Source organism: Thunnus maccoyii, chromosome 6 (genome assembly GCF_910596095.1).
Source record: "Thunnus maccoyii chromosome 6, fThuMac1.1, whole genome shotgun sequence".
Taxonomy (NCBI): domain Eukaryota; kingdom Metazoa; phylum Chordata; class Actinopteri; order Scombriformes; family Scombridae; genus Thunnus; species Thunnus maccoyii.
Genome location: NC_056538.1, coordinates 517564 through 536626, shown reverse-complemented (window position 1 = coordinate 536626; position 19063 = coordinate 517564). Strand labels below are relative to the sequence as shown.

At 40.4% G+C, this 19063-nt stretch overlaps 1 protein-coding gene and 1 long non-coding RNA gene across 9 annotated transcripts in view; one reads left to right on the top strand and one right to left on the bottom strand.

Annotated features, from left to right (window-relative positions):
* Nucleotides 1-4788: 4788 nt before the first annotated feature.
* Nucleotides 4789-11235, bottom strand: LOC121899107. Its single transcript, XR_006096627.1, has 8 exons — nucleotides 11043-11235; nucleotides 8623-8759; nucleotides 8429-8512; nucleotides 8231-8337; nucleotides 7926-8152; nucleotides 7664-7829; nucleotides 7441-7568; nucleotides 4789-7316 (listed from the first exon to the last, which is right to left on the bottom strand). It is a non-coding gene; the product is annotated as an uncharacterized LOC121899107 (long non-coding RNA).
* Nucleotides 10162-19063, top strand: part of fat3a (FAT atypical cadherin 3a) — a 248915-nt gene continuing 240013 nt past the window's right edge. For 3 of the 8 annotated variants that reach the window (XM_042414705.1, XM_042414706.1, XM_042414707.1), the window contains exon 1: nucleotides 10162-10351. The gene's annotated coding sequence lies outside the window, so the exon portion shown is untranslated. Of the gene's footprint in view, nucleotides 10352-15843; nucleotides 15883-19063 lie in introns of all 8 variants that reach the window. The other 5 variants (XM_042414703.1, XM_042414702.1, XM_042414700.1 and 2 more) reach the window with 3 other exon arrangements.

The following is a 19063-nucleotide window of genomic DNA, read 5'->3' as shown; positions in this document are numbered from 1 at the left end:
CTCATATTTTTGAAATATTGGTTTTAATGTGTAGTCAAATCAACAGACACAAATATACATACTGTATAAATGGAAACATGTACAAATACATAAAATATCACAAAGCAATGATTATCAAGAACATAATAAATATAATAAAATATGTTTTAAAAGAAAGACAGAGTAGCTGGATTTCTTTAAATGAGGTGGAGTTGGTGCGCTCCAGTCTTTAAGAGTCATCTTCTTGGGAAAAACCCTGCCAATTGTTCAGTTTTCCTAGTATGAGAAAGGGAAAGGCTATCATTAGATATCACCACATTTACATAAATATAAATGTATTAAAATAAACAGATAAGTCTATATTAAATTTTGTTTTATTTTATTAAGCGTCTTCCCATCCTCAGAAGTCAGAACTTTTTTAAGTGCCAATACTTGTTTCAGTGCCAATACAACGTTTTGCAGTACAAGTGTTTCAATGCCAATGTTTTCTTTTTCAGTTCAGGTTTTGTTTTGAATGCCAAATTTTATTTTCGATGGCAAAATGTAAATGTCACTACTCTGGCCCCATAGAAAACAGTTCATATGAAAAGTAAATCACAGCCAACTATATTTACATAATTTCCATGCTGTGGCTTTATAAAAAGCAATAAAGCAGCATACGGTCATTTTTGGAATTTCATTGGCTATTTGGAGCGCCAGTCATCAGCAGAATCTGTTCCCATATGCTCGGTCTTTACACGAAAGAAGAGGGGCAGGCACCTCCTTCCAACGCGGACTCTCATTGGCTACTGTAGGCTGTGCACAGGACATGGAAGCTCTGGTTGGGTCAAGTGAGGTGTCAATCGAAAGTTCAGATTGCAGCCACCATTTTGATAGCAAGCTGTGACTAATGTTTACATGCTAATGTGAGTTATAATGGAGAATAAGTTGGAAGATTAGGACATCTGCTGGCTAATTTGAAATGATGCAACAGCTATTCGTGGATATTTATTGATGTAATAATGTGTTTTGGACTAAATATTTTACTGGATTGGATCAACAGGAGCTTTGCTAATGTAACAAGACTGTTCTTGTTGGAGTTGTATCAGTCAGTGGAGTAATATGAGGCTTCATAGGTGAGTAGCATTTTGTAATTGTTTGTTTGTTTGGTGGTGGTCTGACAGAGGTGCTGATTGTACCTGCTGTTGTTATCGTATCTTGAAATGGTTTGCATCAATTGAATCACAAGAATCTTAGCTTTCCAGATTTGTCACATGAGTACCCAAGGTTAAGGGGTTAAGAGGCACTGGATTATTTCCACGATATTATCATATATGTATTATTAACATGATATCAATATTTAATTTTTTAAATATCATGGTTATCGTCAATACCAATATATTGCAACATCCCTTGTAGAAATATTTCAAAAATGCAATCTATTTTAACTTTTAAGAGGCCATTTTACATGCCTTCATCTCATCATGACTGGATTATTGTAACAACCTTTTTACTTGCCCTAATCAAAAATCTGTTGATCAATTCCATTTCCATTTCCAATTTAACCAGAATCAAGAGACGTGATCACATCACTCCTGTTTTAGCCTCTTTACACTGGCTCCAAGTATGTTTTAGAATAGATTTTAAGTCTTACTGATTACTTTTAATCAGTAAGACTTAATGCTATTATTCTGACCTCCACTGTACAAGCCGATTAGTAGTTTGAGATCCTCTGTCAGAGGTCTTTTATCTGCTCCAGAGGCCATGCTAGTAGCCATTTTATCCCCTTGCAGTCCAGTGCCCTCACAGAATTGACGTGATGACAGAAGTCCATGAGGGTAGTGTGCAGGTCCAGAGGGTGCAATCGTAAGTATGGTATGATTTATTCATGTTGGTGGGAATGATTCCCAAGTACGCCAATTGGAGGTCACTAAAATTTGTTTTCTCTGGGCCTCTGCCTAATCTGACCAGAGATTACATGTATAGCTGCATGTCGTCATTCAACTGCTGGCTGTCTCGGTGGTGTCTAGCAAACAACATCGGCTTCATAGACAATTGGTGGACTTTCTTCGGAAGACCTGGTCTGATTAGGAGAGATGGCATATATCCCACTTTGGATGGAGCTGTTCTCATATCTAGAAATATGGCAGAGTTTATTAGCAGACCAAACCATGACAACCCAGAGACCAGGAGGCAGAGCTGCAGTCCTGCATGTTTCTCTGTGCTTCCATTAGAGCAGTTACCCACCCAAAACCCCATAGAACATATGTCTGTCCCCCGACCACTTAAATCAATTAAATCTAAGGTAAACAGAAGAGAATTCATTCATAAAAATCTAATAAAAATTAACAGCACCACTGCAATAGTACAACAAAATAGGAGAATTAAATGTGGAGTCTGAAACATTAGATCTCTGTCATCTAAAGCCGTATTAGGAAACCATCTAATCTCAGATTATCATATTGATAAACTCAAGCCTAATTATCAACTCTAGACCTTAATTTCATTATAACTCATTCATCTAAAGCCTTGGTCTTAGTCTCTCTCAGCCAACCTGGAAAACTTTACAGCCAATTCTATTTGTTGTAATATACCGTCCTCCTGGCCCGTACTCTGAATTTTTATCTGAATTCTCAGAGTTTTTATCAAACTTAGTCCTTAGCACAGATAAAGTAATTATAGTAGGTGATTTAATATTCATGTGGATGTCGAGAATAATAGTCTTAGCACTGCGTTTATCTCATTATTAGACTCAATTGGCTTCTCTCAGAGTGTAAATAAACCCACTCACTGTCTTAATCGCACCCTCGACCTTGTTCTGACTTACGACATCGAAATTGAACATGTAATAGTTTTTCCACAAAATCCTATTTTATCAGACCATTACTTAATAAATTTTGAATCCCTATTACTGGACTACACACCATTAGACAAAAATGTCTTAACTAGATGTCTATCTGATGCTGTGTGCGGTAGCTAAATTTAAGGAAGCAATTCCATCAGTATTGAACTCAATGCCATGTCTCAATACTACAGAGGACTCTTATGCTAATTTTAGTCCCTCTCAAAACTAATAATCTTGTTGATAGTGCCGCATGCTCAGTGCAAATAACACTCGACACCATCACCCCTTTCAAAAGGAAGATAATAAAACATAAACAGTTGCTCCATGGTATAACTCAGCAAACCTGCAAATTAAAGCAAACATTGCAAAAATTTAAAATGATTTGGCGTTCCACAAAACTGGAGGAATCTTGCTTAGTCTGGCAAGATAGTCTTAAAACATGTAGGAAGGCCCTCTGTAATGCCAGAGCCGCCTATTACTCAGCATTAATAGAGGAGAATAAAAACAGCCCTAGGTTCCTTTTCAGGCCAGGCTGAAAAAGAGTCATAACTCTATTGATCCATGTATTCCTCTAGCTCTCAGTAGTAATGACTTCTTTACTAGATATGATCAATCTCTCTTTAGTAACAGGCTATGTACCACAATCCTTTTAAAGTAGTGTAATTAAACCTCTTCTTAAGAAGCCTATTCTTGATTTTAGCCAACTACAGACCTATATCTAATCTTCCCTTTCTCTCTAAGATCCCTGAGAAAGCAGTTACCAATCAGTTTTGTGACTTTCTACATAACAGTAGTTTATTTCAGGATTTTCAGTCAGGATTTAGAGTGCATCACAGCACAGAGACAGCACTGGTGAAAGTTACAAATGATCTCATAACTGCATCGTACTTGTCTTGTTAGATCTTAGTGCGGCATTTGACACCATTGACCTTCACATCCTATTACAGAGGCTGGAACATTTAATTTGCATTAAAGGAACTGCATTAAGCTGGTTTAAATCCTATTTATCAGATCAATTTCAGTTTGTACATGTTAACGATGAATCCTCCATGCAAAAGTTAGACACGGAGTTCCAAAAGGTTCTGTGCTTGGATCAGTACTATTCACCTTATATATGCTTCCTTTAGATAATATTATTTGGAAACAGTCCATAAATTTTCATTGTTGTGCAGATGACACCCAATTATATTTATCAATGAAGCCAGATGAAACCAATCAGTTAACTAAACTCCTAGCATGCCTTAAAGACATAACGACCTGGATGACCTGCAATTTTCTGCTACTAAACTCAGACAAAACTGAAGTTATTGTGCTTGGCCCTAAACACCTTAGAAACACATTATCTAATGATATAGCTACTCTAGATGGCATTGCCCTGGCCTCCAGCGCCACCGTAAGGAATCTGGGAGTTATTCTTGATCAGGATATGTCCTTAAACTCCGACATAAAACAAATCTCAAGAATTGCCTTTTTCATCTACGTAACATCGCAAACATTGCAAAAATCAGGCACGTCATGTCTCAAAATGATGCAGAAAAACCACACAGTAAAAATAGTGTCAATTTAACTCTGAGAGAGTTGAATTTAACTCTGTTCTAGATAACATTTGGTCCCACTCGAAATTAGAGTAAAATTTACTCTTGGCCAGTGTTAACTTTTCAGAGTTAATTCTATTCAATTCAGTGTCAAAATTAACAATGAAATGTGTAAAAATATTTAACACTGTAGTTTGCTCACACTGTTCAGAGTAATATGATTAAACTTTTTAGAGCTAATTTTACTCCAATTTTAGTTTTAAAATGACACTCCAATGTGAATAATATTTAAATTTCATTTCTCTACAGTGTTATTTTTTACATCTAGGTCATATGATGCTATTTTACTGTGATGCTATACTGCTGTGTTCTAACCTATTAAATGTAAATAAACACAAACATACAAGATCACAGTAACAGCATTTATTGAATCTTGCCATACTTATCAGAACTGACTCAATCTGGTAAAAAAGAGGCATTTCAGATTCAACTTTGCCACAAATAACCAGATGTGGGCGGTAAACAAACTCATTGTGTTTAGCCCAATTCACTTTCATAACTTGAACACTACTGGGCACTTGCATTGCCATGGCAATTCCAGAACCTCCTTTTACCATTTCTAAAGACACCATTTTTCCTGGACCAATGTCTAACCGACTAAAGGTTATTGAAGATTGCCAAACGTATGTCATATGATTCTGGTGTTTTTTGGCTAGTGTTTTGGTGATATTTTTAAATGACTTGAGCTGTTTCTTAAAAAAAAATGTGTTTACCTTCATAGTGCATGCACCAACTATGAAGTACAGGTCCTATTTTCTGGATGCAGCGAGGATAATGGATATGAAAATGGTGCTTTGGTAAAAGTTTTTCTGGGGATACAACATCTTGAAAAGTTTGTGGTGTTCCACAATCAAATGTTTTAAATATACACAGAGATCTTGAGAGAACATGGGAGAAAATACAATGTTTACAGTTTGTTGTAATAGAAGAAATTGGCCGCAGTGTTGGTCAGTAGAGCTTACCAAATCTCCAAACATGAGCGGAACATTCCTCAACAAGCACCATGACTGAGCTGCATTCAGTCCCAGATCATTACTCTCTCCACCTAAATTCACAGTCACTGGCCTACTGTTTCTCTCAATGACGCCATAATCAAAACTTTGTATTCTCGAATTCAGCTCCCCCAATGTAACATGTTGTTCTTTAAAATACACAAACAATAACTTCAATTCGTATTGGGCCACCCCTTCCAAAATGTCATGCATCACATCAACTGAGAAGTTCTAAGTTGTGCAAAAATATGTCAATGAATTCAATAAGCATGAACTCTTCACACCAAAAACGTAAGGAAGAAATGGATTACGAGCCATTTCTTGACAGTGAGCAGTGTGGGTGTCTTTGGTGCGCAACACTATTTTGGAAGAATCTTCAGAGAATTCTGTTTGAAAGTCATCTTTTTCAGCAAAACAAAACCTGCAACAGTACCTTGCACTGAAAGACTCCACCAGACCAAACAAACTATGTAAACCTAAACTATCACCTGTAACCTGTATCACACTGCCATGAACATGACCACCATATAGTGGAATTTCAATACCATCAGTCTCTAACACTTTAATGTCTCGAACAATAGGAGCAAGAATTTCACTAAAACTGTAACGTTTAAGATCTTGTGCATGAAATAGGGCACACAGCTGTATGTTTGCCAAAAGAGAATTCCATTTTGGAGAGAAGTCCCTTAAGGTAAAATATATTGCACCCAATTCATGAATACCTCGCTTGGAACCGAGAGGATTTGCAACCTTGAAGTCATCATAGAACATCTGGATCTGCACTGTGTGCTTTTCAGTTGAAAACAGAGGGTGAGTCTTAAATAAAGATCCATCACAAATATCTCTGAGTCTTGAGTCATCAGTGGCTTTTTCAACATTTCTGTGATATGCTGACTTTTAAATATTGACTGCAAAGTAGATAAAATTGGAGCATACATGAATTTATCTTGAACAACTACCTGATCATATGTTCCAGTTTTTTTTATTTCGCCTTGTGTCAAATCTTGAGCCAATTACACATTCAACTAGTTATACAGTTTCCCACTTGTCTGATAAAAATTTTGATCACTTGTATTCTGAATTAAGAACTGTGAAAGGATTCTCTAACTCCTCAAAACATGCTTCAACTTTCTTGCACATTTCAGTTTCTCTTTCATCACTAAATACACGCTTAATGACAATTTCTTTAGCATGTTGCTGGATATCTTGAACAATCTCTTCCATGGAAATCACAACAAAATTCACTACACTTTGGCCCACACCTTCTGCCTTTAGATCAGAAATTACAGCTGCACAACTATTTACAAGGTCTGCTGAAGATAATTCTAACTCAGGCTCTAAATATTCAGACGACACGTCAGTAATGCCACATCAGTGGCATTACTTGTATCAAGAACACTTTGACGAGGTGAAAAATCACCTTCTTTTACAGAATCAAATGAACCGCTTACATGGCACTTGTTCAGATGCTTTCTAAAGCCAGAAAAGCTACCAAAAGAACGTGAGCATCCCACTTGGCCACATTTAAGATAAAGAGTCTTTCTAGCACAGAGACCATGAATTACCTTAAGGTGCTTTATAAGGCTGTTTGGTCCACCATGGTCACTTTTGCAAAGAAAACACTGCATTGTTTGAATTCACGTGGGTACTAACATACCATTCTTGCTCGCAACTCTGCAACTCTGGGGTTTGTAGGAAAGTGAAGAAATTGGTCAGTGAAGAACTGTAGGATGTACCGAAGACATAACGGGCCTTAAAGAGTTCGTCAAGGGCTCCGACTGAACCTGTCGCCTTACATGGAAGGGCATGTTTGTCAATAACAATGAAGAAGGTGTGAACGCTGCTTCTTGTGGTTCCCTGAGTGAGGAGGTAGGGCTGACTGCTTTGGATGATGTTGTTCAGATGCTGCTGTACACTGGTTCCAGCCTACAACAAAACACATTCATCATCAGTATTTAGTGACCAACCTCTGACAACAGATCAGATCACCTCAAACTGTGCATGAAATTGAGGTGATGGAAAGTATATTTTAAACAACCATTCAGCGTACCCTTTGGAATTTGATGAGGTGATCTACAGCCTGAGCTACAGACATCTTTCCTGGCCTCTTTCATCCGTGTGCAGATGGTGGCAGGAGATGTAGCAGCAGCAGGAGAGCAGACATGTCACTGTCCCAGCCTACAGATCAACAAACATCAGGTTAACATTATGCTATAAATACATTAAATTGGTACAATTACCTATATAACTAAAAATGGTGATTAAAACCATACCATTCTTAACCTTCAGCAGCTGACTCAGCATTGTGCATTAACCCCAGGAGCTCTGTGGTGGGTACCAGTCCATGGCTTTCCTTTACCACTTTAGCTCTGTGGGCCACCTTTCCAAGAATTTGTGGGCAGTGAACTCACCAAACAGGAGTCTGAAATCTTGTTCTATCTGTAAAGCAAAAATACAGTGCATATAAACCAGTAATGAGTGACACTGCATGCTGCATGGGATATTTCAGTGATTCAACTACTGAAGATTTCTTACCAGTCCCAGTGTGTCCAGAAACCACGGGAAGACTGAGAAGACATCTGCTGCTTTCTTTTCATCGTTGACCATTGAATGACGATAGATGAAGGTAGCTTTCATCTTCTCACAGACAGTGTCTTCAACAGCAGAGTGTTTCAAAACAGCAATAGCTGCTTCCACATCCTCATCAGATAACACTTTCTCAGCAGTGAAGGGTCTGGATCGACCATGGCCTGGCCCACCAACTTAAGACCAAACACAATTTTATTGACTCCTTCATACAGATTTCATCAATATCATATGTAAATGATAAGTAAACTTACTCTTGGGAGATTTGCTAACTGAGGCACCTCTGCAGTTTTTCTTTGAATGGTCTTCAACTGCCATGCAAGGTACTCCGAATCGCTCTCTCTGGATCATAGTAATGTTCCTATGTAATTAAATACATGCAGACTGACTATGCAATCAACATGTCTAAGGGCAATTATGTGTTTTAATGTTGCAAGGACCCTTTTACTTACATATCCATGTTGTGAATATGGGTCTTCCAGATATGGGAACAGAGCATACATCACTCTGACACTTAGACACGTGGGGGGGATGTTCTAATGTAAGAATTCAGTGATGATGTTCACTCAATTGGCATTGGACAACACAATTAAAAAAAATCCAATACTAACAATGTTTCTTCATAGCCTACATGTATGATTCTTACCCATGTGTTTCTGTCATGTCAGCAGCAAGTATGTTTATCATCCGTCTTCTGGTAGCATCTGTCAGAGATTTGGTTTTTGCATACTCTTGCATGATGTGGTCACCGCCGGGCTTTGTTGTTAGGATTTCTTCAATCATCTTAAATGGAAATAAAATATGCAGTCAGAAAATTAGAGAAACAGATCATTTTTTCTCCCATTTTAGCTTTGCTGCATTGGCTTCCTGTAAAATCCAGAATAGAATTTAAAATCCTTCTCCTCACTTACAAAGCCCTTAATGGTCAGGCGCCATCATATCTTAAAGAGCTCATAGTACCCTGCTCTGCTCCCAGAATGCAGGCTTACTTGTGGTTCCTACAGTCTCCAAAAGTAGAATGGGAAGCAGAGCCTTCAACTATCAGGCTCCTCTCATGTGGAACCATCTTCCAGATTCGGTCCGGGGGGCAGACAACCTCTCTACGTTTAAAAGTAGGCTTTAAACTTTCCTCCTTTTTGATAAAGCTTATAGTTAGGGCCGGCCAGGCTTTCCTTGTATTAGCCCTTAGTTATGTTGCTATAGGCCTAGACTGCAAGGGGACTTCCCATGATGCACTGAGCTTCTCTCTTCTCCTCCTCTCCATCTGTATGCATTCATGTACCATTAATACATGTTACTACATGTTACTTGACTTCATCCCTAGAGTTTTTGTGCTTTCTCATCTCACAGGAAAATCCTGAATCCGAGGGTCCTGTGGGTGTCCTGCCTTGACATCTTCTCCAGCTATTATTGCTTGTATTATTACTAGTCATATCAATATTATTATTATAATTATTATAATTATAATTATTATTATTATTATCATCGTTGTTACTGTATTATTATTGTTATTATGCTTCTCTGTGTCGTCCCCCCCCCCCTTCTTTCCCCCTCAACCCAACCTGTCCCGCACGTAGAACCCGGTTCTGCTTGAGGTTTCTTCCCATTAAAGGGGAGTTTTTCCTTGCTGCTGTCATCAAGGACTTGCTCATGGGGGAATTGTTGGATCTCTGTAATTAAAAAGTACAGTCTTGACCTGCGCTATGTGAAAAGTGCCCTGAGATAACTTTTGTTATGATTTGGCGCTAGATAGATAAAATTGAATTGAAATGAATATCTGGATTCAGCCTATTTTGAATCAAAGTACTGCAAAGACGAAGAAACAAACACGTCTATTGTAAAAGAAAGACAACAACTTTATAATAATTTTATTCAGCTTGCTTGATCTTGACAAATTATTCGAGGGGATGAAAGTACCATGGATCGACCAGCCCAGGTCTCTTACTGTGTATTTTCGTTAAGATACATGCAACTGAATTACATGTGATATAGGCCTACTCTGATTTCATTAAATGTATAAATTTTTAAATCTGTGCCACCAGCCCCGACCTCACCCATCAAAGGTATATTTGGTTTTGAATTACATTAATATTTCACTTAATTAAAGCAGCCTACTTAAAAAATTCGGGGCAAGATATCAAATCCGTGGACTCTCCAGTAGGCTGCGCTGTGCCCGCGCACTACCGCGCGCGACTAGTCCCCGTCGTGTGCGCGCAGCTCCAGCAGCAGCAGCAGCAGCAGCAGCGATAGTGTAGGAGAGGAGCGGAGCGGACACTCGGTGAACACTCAGCTAGTCTCTGAGCAGCTCTGCTGGTGTGGATGGTATGACGGAGTAGGACGGACTTTTTCACCTGAATATTCTGCAGCATGGCCGGGTGAGTCCAGCGGGTAGTGCCGCAGTCCTAGCTGATATATGGCCACAAAGTTAGATGCGTGCGGACAAACGAGCGGTGTGAATGCGGGGAATGGGTTTCCACAGTCGGTGTTGCGTTTTCTTCTTTTTTTATCTGCTAGACTGAGTGGGACGATATGGCTGACCTGAGCTATGTAACATCTGCTATAATACTATTGTTTGTGATGATGATGTGCTGCTGTGTGGCTCCACGCAGCTCCGAGTGGTAGCAAACAGTGTGTGGGGGGAAAACAGTTGAGCGGTTACTGCTGATGAACAGCGAGCTGCGCGGCTTCAGCTGCATGGGACAACTGAGAGTCCGGACCTGCTGCAGCCATCCGGACCTCATCGCTGTGTAGCTGTCATTGCTTTCTCCTTGCATTACAACCTGCATTATGAAATAGAATTTGGTATCATCATTGTCAGTTGTGCATTAATAGAAACGTTTAGCTTCATCCATGTTATGAATTTTCCACAGATGCATGTGCATCTCTGTTATCGAGCATCAGATGCAGCAACTTAAATATCTGCTTTTGACAAAAAAGCCTCATAGAGCAGGCCTATCCTGCGCAGTTATGTTAATTACCTCCATAACACTGTAGCCTACAGTGGCACATCCACTGCCACAACTGGAAAGCCCTAAGACTGAAATAAAGAAATCATAATTAGTGTACCATTTCATCAGCTGGAAGCCTGGGAGCACTTGGAGAGGAAAAAAATCCTTGAATCTTCTTTGTCCTGCAGGGTGAATGTGATGGCAGTGCAGACATGCCTGAGTTTAGAGGTGCATGTGTGTGTTGCTGCAGACAGACAGATGGAAGCAACAACGGGCTGAATGTCTGAAATGTCCTACGGGCCTTCAGTGGAAACAAGTGTGTATTGTGCATGTACGTGTGTGTGTGTGTGTGTGTGTGTGTGTGCGCGCGCGCGTGTGTGCGTGCGTGCCTACATGTGTGTAAAAAGGGAGGCTGCATCGTGAAGGTTACTACCAGTCACTGAAGGGCTGCTCTGTCAGGGTGGAGTCATTTTTATTGTGAGGTTTCTGCAAAAGCCATCAGGATACAGGAGACAATGATTTCAGATTAGACTGAAGGGGACATTTTGCCAGTGTCAACCTGTTTACCACACACACACACTAATGCACAAGCACACATATAACTATGCACATACATTTGCTACTGTGTGTGTGTATGCATGCTTCCTCCTCTCACCTTTCAGCAAGCAGGAAGGCAGGCGGTCGGCCAAACAACTACACAGCTGTCCTTTCACTTTATGTGCCGGCCTCCTCCTCCTCATTTCTTCCCCCAACACCTCCTCCTCCTCATCACCTCTTATCCCTACACCTTCTTCTCTTTACACCTGTTGTATACTAGAATAATAATGATTAAATCTGCAAGCAGCGATGATTGGGCCCTCACACCTTCATGCACGTTGGGGCCCACCGCAGTTGAAGTGCTGTTATTGCAGGGCAACATAATGCAGAAATACATTCACCATAGGGCAACTGACATAGATATACATTTTCATGAACATTGCATGTAGGAGATAACTATCACTTCTACATTATTATTATTATTATTATTACTATTACTATTATTAATAATAATTATTAATAATAATAATGATAATGATAATAATAATAATAATAATCAAAGCTGCAAGCAGCAGTGAATGGGCCCTCGCAACTTGCGTGTGTTGGAGAGAGCGGTAGCCGTGGTATCACTATTGGAGATCTGTTGACAGTTCTGAATTGTCAGGATCATCGGACATTGTGTGAATGGGTAAAATATTATTTCCTGTGTGCAGTATGTGGTGCCGGAGATGACTCATTAGAAACTGTGTATATGAACTATGTGCTAATTAGGCTTCACTTCCTAGACAATACTACATATGTGAAATATTATTGCAGCAATACATTTACCAGAGGGTAACTGACATGGATATACATTTTCATGAATATTGGACATTGCATGTAGGACATAACTATCACTTCCTGTGTCCACTATGTGGTGCTAAAGAACACTCACTAATTAGATGTCATGTTGCTCTATATCATGTGTAGACCACACCATGTAAATTTCATGTAAATTGGATGATGTCTGTCACATATGGGTGACTTTTTGTTGTCAGTAGGGGGCGCTATGACTTTGGCCCAATATTAACATGTAGATCTGTTCAGGCCTGGACTCTCATCAAACATGAGAAATTTGGGGCAGATTGGACAATGTAAAGTGGAGTTACAACAACTTCTTGTTTAATGCCCTGAGAACCCCCAACGAGAGCCCCCGCCAGGCCAAAAAAAATTTTTTTAAATGTCAAAAATAACACCAAATAGTCATTCATTCGCAAATCAATAGCATTTGGGAGCCTCTGAGCAGCGCTGTCTCGAAACGTGAGTTAACGTCTTTGTTGTTGCCTGGGAAACTGCAGGTAGCGTAACTCCTTATAAGGAAGAGGGCAGAGCGTAAGCGAGTGAGTGGTTAAGCGAGAGAACGAGCAGCAGAAAAATAACGGTGAATGTGACAGGAGCAGAGGAAAGGTTGGTAGTAAGTTGTCAGTCTGGCAGTAAATGTACAGTACAGACTACAGTGTGTCAGTTAATAAATGCTGCAGCTTGTCTAGACCATGAAAAGTCACATCTGTTGTTTAACCAACTGCTGGAAAAGTGAAGGGGTTAGCTCCAAAGTTAGCAACAATGGGTTAACCTAGCCTGACGACTCTAAACAGATAAATAGAAAACGGAGAAATGTGTAGCTGCCTGCTTCTCCCCCCCCCCCCCCCACCCCTCCTCCCCCCCAATAAAACCCCCCAAAACATCGAGAGTAGGAGATACAGACAGGTGACAAATTAAAGGAAAAACCAACATAAGGTGTTAGGCCACCATGTGCCACCATAGCTGTTTCAATGCGCCTTGAGAATGTTTCTACAAGTCTGTGGAACTCTACTGGAGGGATGAACACCATTCTTCCAAAAGATATTCCCTCATTTGATGTTTTGATGGTGGTGGTGGACAGTGCTGTCTAATGTGTCGGTCCAAAATCTCCCCGAGGTTTTCAATTGGGTTGAGATCTGGTGACTGCAAAAGCCATAGCATATGATTCACATCATTTTCTTACTCATCAAAGCATGACCCCTCGTGCCATATGGATAGGGGCATTGTCATCCTGGAAGAGACCACTCCTATCAAGATTAAGATGTTTCATCATAGGATTAAGGTGATCACTCAGAACAACTTTGTATTGATTTGCAGTAACCATTCCCTCTAAAGGGACAAGTGGACCATGCCAGCAAAACCCTCCCTCACAGCATAACAGCCCCTGGATCTGCCACTGTACTGGTCAAGCATTCAGACCTGTACCAGTTTTTCTTTTAATTTGTCACCCGTCTGTAACTATTGCTTTCTGTGCCCACTATGTGGCGCTAGAGAACAACCACTAACTATGCATCATGTTACTGTATATCGTGTAGACCACGCCATGTAAATTTAATATAAATCGGATGATATTTGTCACATAAAGCTGACTTCCTGTTGTCAGTGGGTGGCACTATGACTATGGCTAAATATTGACATGTAGATGTGTTCAGACCTGGACTCTTATCAGTCATGAGAAATTAGGGGTAGATTGGATGATGTAAAGTGGGGTTACAACAACTTCCTGTTTAATGTCCTAAACATGTTTTGGACAAAATTGTCCGGCATGCCACGCCAAGGGTGTTCCATGAAAACTAAAAAGCCTTGCAATTTAGCATTACAAAGGTGTTTAGATGTAACCTACCAAACTTGAGACTGCTCACCTTAAATCTTTAGGAGCAGTTTCTTAAAATACAACAATTGTCAATGGCTTCACTTGCCAAAAAAAGGCAAAGTAGATTCAAAATGGCTGACTTCCTGTTGGACTTAGTGTATGGCTCCAAGAGCCTTTTTTTAAAGTCTGGAGATGTTATATTAGCCTACACAATTTCATACACCTACCTCAAATTTAAATGTGGGAGCTTTGACTTTGACATTTTCTAGGGGGCGCCCTTGAGCCATTTTGCCACATGCATGCCCAAGACGCATATTAGATATCAAGACGATCTCAAAACTGCAAAAAAGTGATTAGGTGCCCAAGCCCAATTGTGATACTGATTGAAATATATTTACTAGTTTGAACATAGGTGCAAAGTGTCATGAGTTTTTGCGTATCATAAAGGCCTCAAACGTTTGTAAAATGAAAATTGATGCACAAAATTCAAAATGGCTGATTGCGTGTCCGATGAAAAAAATTCAAAAGATATATTCTATGACAAGAATGATGAGAGCAATGAACTCACCAAATTTCATGAACACCCATGCAACTTTATCCCACACTGTGCATTGGAGACAGATGTGGAATTGCAACTGGAGGTCTATTGACACGGCTCTGAATTTTCAGGATAATTGGACATTGTATGAATGGGTAAATTATTATTTCCTGTGTGCAGTATGTGGCGCAAATAAAATCTTGGTTGACTGAAATCGTACATAATTTTCAACTTATCGATTAGTCGCGGGGGCGCTGAATTAAAAATTGTTGGATGTTATGGATGATGTTACAGAGTGAACTCTGCAGCCACACAGTTCTCTATTCTCTATTTCTCTGTTTAGCATCTTCAGGCTAGGCTAACCCATTGTTGATAATTTTGGAGCTAACCCCCTTCACTTTTCCAGCACTTGGGGAAACAACAGAAGTGACTTTTCTTGGTCTTGAGAAGCTGCAGCATTTATTAACTGACACACTGTACATTTACTGCCCCTACAGTGAGGGGTCAAGAATTCAGGCCTTAGAGGGAAGGGTCACTGCATATCAATACAGAGTTGTTCTGAGTGATCATCTTTATCCTGTGATGAAACATTTCTATCCTGATTGGAGTGGTCTCTTCCTATAATAATGTGTAAGTGAGTGAATAGTTAAGGGAGAGAGCAAGTGGCAGAAAAGTGACGGTGAATGCGAGCGGAGCAGAGGAAAAGGTTAGCAGTAAGTTGTCAATCTGGCAGTAAATGTATAGAACAGACTGCAGTGTGTCAGTTAGGCTAATAAATGCTGCAGTCTCTCAAGACCAAGAAAAGTCTCATCTGGTTGCTCATCTGGCCCCGAAGTTAGCAACAATGGGTTAGCCTAACCTGACAGTACTAAACAGAGAAATAGAAAACAGAGAAATGGGTGGCTGCTAAGACCCCCCTTCCCCTCCTCCCCGCTGCCAGGCCAAGGCAGTCAACCTGGGGGAAACACAGTTAAAAAAAAAGACATTGTGGCTTTCGGAGAAGTTTGTATTGAAACTACTTTCTGACCAACAGTCAACAGGTGCAGTGACTTCACACATTTTGCTACTGGCTAATTAGGCTATTTATATGGTGTGACTGCAGGGATAACAGAGGGGCCAACCATCTTGGTATAATTTGTGAATGCTCCCAAGCCGGAATAATGAGGTTTTTCTGTTCATCCTTCTCTGCAGGCATTGCATGAATGCAGCATTTGCATCTCTAGCTAACAGGTAACTAAGGCTTTTGATTTATTAACAAGCTTTAGAGTTGTCGGCTGTTTGTAGGATAGCTTTTCATATTTTTTGCACTTTTAATGGAGCATGGCTAACAAGTTTCCCCCTGCTTCTAGTCTTTGTGCTAAGCTAGGCTAAACACGTCCTGGACTTATCTATGCCTATACTCGACAAACAAATGAAAGTGATATCTCCTCATCTGACTCTACCAAAATGTTGGACTTCTCTGCTATAATGATGTTTTCACATCTGTTTGTTTCAACACTTAATCAAAATTATATGAGACTGACCCTGAGTTAAATATTCAAACTGTAGACATCTTTCCATCAAACATGCTAATCACATTCATGCTTGTGGATGACTTTTTCACATGTCGCCAAAATTTGGCCTGACACATCTGCTGTCTTTGGAAATGCTGAGCTTTGCACTTAAAATCAGGCTCTGTATGTTTGAGCAGTGCTCTGCTCGACACGAGAACCCACTGTTAGATAGGCTCTCCATTTGTCTGATAGACATTACAGTATGTTGTGAGGTGAGTCTTGTGGCAGCACCTCTGTGCAGCCTACAGTATCTGTATCCTGACTACATTACTGCAGATAGCATGTGCATGAAATTTTGCAGTGGAGCTGCTGCATGGCCACTGCCTGCAGTGGCTGACCTCCCTGCCGGGCACAATGACCTCCACATGGAGGAGGAGGGAGGAGGGGGAGGAGGAGATGGAGGCCCTCCCTCCGTTGGTTTTGTTCTCCTTCTCCCTGAGCGCCTCACTCCACAGGCTGCCTGCTTGGAAATGGCATCGTTGCAACCCCTCCTCCTGCTCCTCCACCCTCCCCCTCACTTTTTCTTCATCTCTGGGGTCCCGAGGGCTTTGTGAGCGTCTGTTCGTGGCAAATGCCAGCACTCTGCAGGGCCCCCTCCCTCCCCTCCTCCCTTTCTCCCTCCCTGTGCGTGTGTATGACAGAGAGAGAGAGAGTTGGGGGATTTCTTTGGTTTCCCTCTTCATCCATGCTGGGGGGGGGGGGGGTAGAGGCTGATGAGTGCTGTGAACTGGTGTTTCTTCCCCAGTGTTTATGCAATTGGCTGGTGTGTGTTGGAGTGTGTGTGTGTGCACGGGCCTGCTATTGTTCTCAGCGACTGCTGGAATGCTGTTGAATGGTGGTTGTGTCAGCCTAGATGCCCAGCAGTATTGTCTGTATTTGTTATTTTCGTCTGTGTATGGTCCATTTTTGCCTCTCATGTATGTAACCGCCTCATCTCACCGTCACACCACCTCTCTGCTCTTAGCATGCTGTCTGCATGTGGACAAAGAGTTTAGTAGATGTCAAGGTGCTGTATCAGTTTACCATCAATAAATCATCTCCACATTAATTTTGAATCATGAGCATGAGATCATTGTCTTGAAAACTGCTGGCAGTAGACTCTAGTGGCTTCTACACTGCAGGTCAGATTTAGAGGGAAATCTACTTATATGGTACAAAATGGGGAGAGCTGAAAATAGGGCTGGGCAATAAAACGGTAACAGTAATTATCTCAGTATAATTTTCCTCGATAGAAATGTAACAAATGTTGGATAAATATTTGATATAATTAAACTGAGAGGGAGAGAGAGAAGCCAGTGTAGGGGCTACGCTTGGTCGGCTTTGCTGAGCTGCACTTGTTTTTCATGCATCATTTTTCTATCAGGATATTTATTTTGTTAAGGAAAAAGGACAGGACAAGGATTTCACTTCATTTTACTCATGCATATTTTGATGTTGAAAAAAAAGGTTTTATCATTATAATTGTTTTGAATGTTCTACCTCAGATTTGTGAAATGTTTGCTGTTGGCAAGTGTTTGTCATGTTCTGACCATGAAGAATAGTTTCATTATTGATATTGATTGATAGGAAAATTTGATCATGATAACATTTTTGGCCATAGCGCTCAGCCCTAGCTGAAGAAGTGAGACTTGAGCCTTGAGTTGGACTTAAGTCACAGAAATTAGGTTTGGATTCACTTAACTTAACTTGAGACTCGACTTGAGGATTCAAAAGCCAAAACTTGAATAGATGAAACCTCAAAATGATGAGATAATGTACCACCTCAACTAGAGCTGCACCATATTGGAAAAAACTGACATTGCGGTAACTTTTTTTTCTGCAATATACATTGTGATATGAAAAAATACAGAAAATTTCACCAGATACATACAGTGTGTTATTCATGTACAGATATACAATTAATAATCATCATTTTCATCATTTGGGTAAAAGTGTATCCTCTTCTAACAAAACAAACTCCCACTCCCACTTCTACCACACTTGGTTCCCTCTGCCACCCTTCCAGAAATCAACTTGGACTCCTCCACTTTCAGTTTTCAGTATGAGACTCTTGACACTGGCATAAACAAGTGGAGAGAGAGGAGGCAGAGCGGTATTTGGGAAAAACAACACGTTTCTTAACACACTTTACAAATGGACTTGTTTGTCACAGTTGTGTTATTTACATGTAATCTACTATTTCTAACGATGTTCAAATGCATGCTGAATCTGCATGCAGGAAGATTAACATGCCTCCCGGCATTGGCTGAGGATGGTAACACTCTCAAACTCAAGCAGCGAACAGATTGACCTATATGCCAGCCAGATGGAGGTACAGATCTGGATACTGCATGTTTTTGTGTGTGTTGTGTATGTTAAGCATTTCTTACATTAATACACAGACCAGCCCTGTGACAGTAACTTTTTAACCTTTAACCAGCACCAGGACGAGGTGCTGCTGATAACAGGAATACACACATTCAAAAGTGGCCTGGCGTAACTTACCACCTGACTCTAACATCCAATCAGCATTATCTGTGACAGTATTCCATGCATGTTTACAGGTGAGTGATACGCAGATACTCTGCATGCACAGTGATCAGTTCGCCATGTGCTCCGGGGAAGGGGTCCGTTTATAAAACAGGCAGCACTTACTTTCAGGTTGTGGTAGGTGACTAGTGGGGCCTGCTGTCCAAGAACCCTTAAATCAGACTAAATGATGTAATATCAGACGGACTTTTTTTTGTAGATTAGTCATGGAAAATGAAAACCTTTGTTAGTTTTCTTTTTGTATCAATCAGCAAAAAAGTTGTTGCATGACATATTTGCCTTAGTTGACATTATTGCACGTCCTGCAATGTGACCATTGCACACACGCA